The sequence below is a fragment of the Chinchilla lanigera genome, unplaced genomic scaffold, assembly GCF_000276665.1.
Source record: "Chinchilla lanigera isolate Chin_1 unplaced genomic scaffold, ChiLan1.0 scaffold00035, whole genome shotgun sequence".
In the NCBI taxonomy this organism is placed as follows: Eukaryota; Metazoa; Chordata; class Mammalia; order Rodentia; family Chinchillidae; genus Chinchilla; species Chinchilla lanigera.
Window position 1 is genome coordinate 11,079,620 of NW_004955436.1, and position 5,702 is coordinate 11,085,321.

A 5,702-nucleotide genomic window follows, 5' to 3' on the forward strand; every position below is an offset into this window, starting at 1 on the left:
GTGGATTTATTTTAAAAAGAAGAGTAAGGAAAAAGCCACTATGTCTGTGCTTTTTAACTATGTACACAGATGGTAAGGCTTTGGCCAGTAGTGTAGTAAAATGTAACCATTTGAAAGTAAAAAAATTCATGAAATGAATTAAAACGATCTAAAATAAGATTATAGAAAAGTAAAAGATTGATAGACTTGACTACAAAAATAAAAATACATGTGTATACATATTATATTTTTAAAAACCAACGAAGCAAATATAGCCACAGGAAAAAAATAGTTACAAGCAATTCATGAACAAAATTCTAAACCCAAAACATACTATATTCTTTGTAGTACAAATAATTAAATGGAACACTATTTTCATTTACTGTATTGAAAAAATGTGAAAATGATAAAGAGTAGCAAGTGTGCCAGGTTGAAGGGGAGTATACATTCATACAGCTTTTCTGTCACATCATTTTCTCCATGTGGATGAAAATCCTGAGGTTTTCAGAGGAAATTCACCTAACGTTCCATAACTTATGAAAAAAGAGTGGCTTTGAATTCCAGTCAAACTGGATTTAAAGGCCACTAATCTCACCAAAACCTTCAGAATTTCCCTTCCCTTTGACACCAAAATAACATTTAACACTGAAATAAATGATCATAATAGGGACCATAAAATGGTCCCTATTAAATAAACAGAAGTGACCATAATAGGGAGAATTGCAAATAAGTTATGTGCATTTCAGAAACAGGAAGTGACTAATGAATTATGAAAACTTATGTTTTTTTCTTTTCAATTTTTCTAAGTCCATGTTTGCCATACAGGGTGATTACACACCGCATGGGGAGTTGGCAGTGTACACAGCATGTTCGCATTCCTTTCTTATCCTTCCTCTTCCCTCCCTCCATCATTTGGTCTTCTTTTTTGCAAAAGATCTGTCTCCAGATTTCCTATTATCTATCTTTTATTTTGCTCTTTATTGATACGTTGGGACGCTTATGTAAGAGAAACCATGTAATATTTAAGCTTATGTGTCTGATTTATTTCGCTTCTCATTGTGGTTTCAAGGGTCATCCATTTTTCCACGGATAATTTAAGTTTATCTTAAATTTATCTATGGCAGAACGGTACTCCATTGTGTAAACAGCACATTTTCTTCAACCATTCATCTCTTGGTGGACATATAGACTGCTTGCAAGATTTGACTATTATAAATTGTGCTTCTATGAAAAAGGGTGTGCATGTATCACTATGATATGATATATTTAACTCTTTCCAGAAGATATCTAAAAAGGTAATAGCTGGGTCAGATGGCATTTCTAGTTTTAGTTTTTTGAGGAATTTGAGTACTGATTTTCATAACAGAATGCAGTTTAAATACAGTAATGTGTTTTAGAAAGATAACAATGAGAAACAGTCATGAAATGCAGTTAAATTAAAATAGTTTAAAATCATCTCACAAACCTGAGATCTTGGTTTCTCTTGAAAAACACCAGAAGTGATGGCTGTGCTGGACTCACATTTCTGAATGACAGTCGGGTACTGGCTGCCCTCCTGAGAGATGGGCAAGGCACGAGGATGCCACAGGACCCCCCACAGCAGACACATGAACATTTGAAGCAGACTAGGTTCCAGACAGCCATGCTGACAGCTCTTCAGGGAAGAAAGTTCTGAGCAGTTGGACCAACATGTACACATAATGTACATATATGTGCACAATAACATAGCTTTAAATATTTTATATTGATTAACTTTTGTAACTCTTAGGAGAAAGTGCCAATCAGAAAAACATTTGCCATAGTAAGTACAAAGCAGAGATAATAAATATAGTAAAATGTAGATGCTGACTAAAAGCCAGGTTGGGCTAAGGGTTACATTTCTCTAGTGTCTTGGGGCTTTCATTCTCCTGGTAACTATACCCTTAAACTAAAATGTATGCATCTTTATGTAACATAGATATTGGTTTAATGTAATTCCTGCTACATGGCTTGGTGTATATGTGGGAGTGCAGGTGAGAATTGCTTGCTTTAGAGCTCTAAAGGGTGGCACGAACTTACATTATTAAAATATTACAGTTATGAAACTGTTTCTTCTGAGACACATCTTTTAGAACACCTTACAGGTGATCTCTGCCTCCTTTTAAAAAGTAGAGACAAGCTGGGTTCTTTCAGTCTGTTACAGGAAATGCTGGTCTGACTGCAGATATCTTCACAAGGAAGAGTACACAAGGTGATGGATTTTCTTAATGTACTGTGGCTCAAGCAAGACACCTTGCTCACCTTTGAGGAGGGCAGCAAGTATTCAGTCATCATTCATAGTATGATGAGACTCAAGCCACAGTTAGGAGGTGTAGGTACAAAAGGTGAGAACAGCCAGTGTCAAAGTTCTAAAAGCAGAACTCTGGGCAATGAACATAAGGAGAGATTATTGTAGTTTTTGTTGTGTTCCTTTCTTTTAAATGAAGAAATCTTTACTTAAGGGTTGTATACTTTTATTGCAGTAAATCTGAGTGATCCCACTCCTTTGGAGTAAAACTACTGCTTACCCATTTCCAATTGTATTCAGCTTCTGGTTGCAATTTGAAAAAATGAAAACCTAAATAAAATAGGTGAAAGTTCCCTGACTATTCAGGTGAATACAAAACAAACAAACAAAAAAGGTATGGGACTCCAAGTTCTCTTATAAGATGGTACAGGATGAATGACAAATCCTCATGCTCTGCCAGCCCTGCATTCCTCTGGGTGAAGTCAGAATGTTCAGATATGTTGCTGATACAAAGCTATCTTTATACAAGTTGGGCAAAAAAATAAAAATGATACCAATTGTCCAGGGATAGTCCATTATAAAGGGTAGTCAGTTACTATATATGAGTGTTTCTCTTTGTGTGTATGAGAAAAAGGGAAAGAGAGAGAGAGAGAGAGAGAAAGAGAGGAAAGCATCATCAAATAAATGAGAACTTGGATGAGAGTGAGGAGAGGAAAACATTATTGTAAATGATAACAAATAAGTGAAAATATTCACACTGGAAATAAGACTGTAATGATTATAGTAAAGCATATCTTTCCTTTGTAGACTATTTCATGGTAAACAAATATTTTACAATCCTTACATTTCAATCTTAATTCTTATCCCACTGACTTTGTGACCTTCAATGACATTTGTGACCAAATGTGACACACCAAGATGAAGGGAAGTTTGGTGCAAGAGAAAGAAAAAAAAAACTTTTCAGAAATTAGGGTTTTTGCAAAGCTTTTTAAAATATGGAAAACATCAGTATTTCTATAACCAGTCTAGAAACAAACTCATGATTTCAAATTTCTTGGCACTTGGAACCTAGCTTGAGAAATGCTTGTCTGAGCACCTTTTCCTGGCAAAATGCCTGCAGAATAGTCAGCCTGCTGTGGGTCTAGTCCTGGCTTCATCATCTGCTGATCTCATGAACCTTTCTAGCCAAGCACTCTGATTCCCGGTTCAGTTATTCCACCAGATTGTTCTCCTCCTGGCTCAGTTTTCCATTTACTGCTGCGGAAGTGCTTGCAGTTTCAGAGCAGCACCGGCCTCCCCAGGAAAGAGTATCAGTAAAACTCTGATCCTACATTTCCAGTGGAGCCGGATGGGAAGCTCGGGCTTCTGAGGGGTGAGTGGTGTCACTGAAGAATATGCAGGTGCTCCTGTTCATCCATGCCTTTCTTTCTGTTGAGTCCAGAATTTTATTTTTGAAAATGTATTTCTAGCTTACTTAATAGAAGAGTCATCTGGGGTGTTTGATGAAAATATTGATTCCCAAGTCCTTTCCCAGAAGACCCTACTCCAGTTGGATTGGAGTGAGTTCCTTAATAAATATTTCTAATCATTTGCAGGAATTCTTATGAAGGATCACATTAGAAAAACAATGGAAAGATTTATTATGATTTATTTCCAGTGTTTAGGGCCCAAGAGTTAGAGTTTCCAAACCATCCCAAACACTATTATGCACAAATTATACTACTGTGAAAAATTGTACAGCACTTTGTAAAACTAATCATGTATATGTCACTGAACTTAAAGTAGTAATACTACACTTACAAAGATATTTTTAGAAATAAAACTAAGCATGTAAAATAAATGTAGCAATCTGTTTTTTCAGTTAGCAGTAATCATGCTTTGGATCAACCTTGTTGGTTTATCAACAACCTGATTTTTATAGGCTGTTTTACTGTAGACTATTCACATATGTAAGGTTTACCATTTCATGAATGTACCATTCAGTTTCATTAAGTTCAGATTATCATGGAATCACCACTGTGATCTATTTTTCAGAACTTTTTCATCATCTCCAACTGAAACTATACTTAAACAGTAACCCTCCTATCCATCCCTGGTCCCCAGCCTCTGGTATCTAGTAATATACTTTCTGTTTCTATAAATTTTACTATTTTAGATACCTGATATTTACTCATCGGAAGAATCATGCATTTGTCCTTCAGTATCTAGCTTAGCATAATTTCTTCAAGGTTCATCTACATCACAGTATGTATCAGAATCTCTTTCCTTTTAAGATTGGATTATATTGCATTGCATTGAGGGACCACACTTTGATTATTCATTTCATTTTGATTATTTATGTATTTGTCAGCAGACATTGGGGTTGTATCTACCTTTTCACTATTGTGGAAAAGCTGCTATGAACGTGGGTGTGAAATTATCTGTTCAAGTCCCTGCCTTAGCAATCTGATTTTGATTGTTATAAAAATCATTCACCATATTCTGATTTTCTGCTGCATCATTAGCATAATGGGAGTCTTATGTGGATCTTCCAGATCTGGTAAAATCCTCATATTTCCTACAAAAAAAAACCAAATTTCAGAAATACTAAGTAACTTAGCACATAGCTAGTTGAATAAAATACACTTTTTAACAGGTTGAGTAAACCAAGTCAAGTGAGTTATATTTAATGATTTCAGGCAAAAGACATCTTCATCCTGATTTAAACCAGAAGCCTTGCAGGATGACAGCTGTGTCTTTTCATTTTTGTGTTCCATGGGCTGAGTATAACACATAGCAAGCCCTCAGAGTCTACTGAATTAAAATCCCAAGCACAGACATGTGTGCAAAGCCCATGTGAAGATGTGTTGGAGGAAATTATATTCATATTGTAATATGCAGGGGCAGATGCCTGTGTTATCCCAGAGATGCCTGATCCCCATACCTTAGCACGCGGAGTGCCTCCAATCTGCGGACACTTGTGAGAGCTGGATCCAGCTCTTGGTTGTGTATTGAGCTCTTTCCAGACACCCAGAGACTTCCAGCAATCTCAGTCATTTAGCACACACGTGCACACACACACACACACACACACAGCAGTGCACAACATGATGTAAAAAATTTGAAATACACAAAGGCTAGGCTAGCAAAATGGAGCTTCAGAAGGGGACAGGGGATACAGCAATGGTTTGATCCTGAACTTCTGGCTGCATGTAAATCTCCTTTGCAACTGAAAAGTTAAACTGATACCTGGCTTCCACACTGGTTCAATCAGATGAGAATTTCTGAAGAGTGGATCACTGATATTAGTATTTATAAAATGCAGTGCCAAGGGCTTCCAGGGAAGTAGGCCTGAAAACAAATGGTGTTAAATGAGGCAGACAGGAGAGCAAGCATTCAGGAACAAAGAAAGATTTCATCATGGAAGGAGCTCCTTTTTTCCCTCTAGTACTGGGATCTCACACCAGAGGGTCATTCT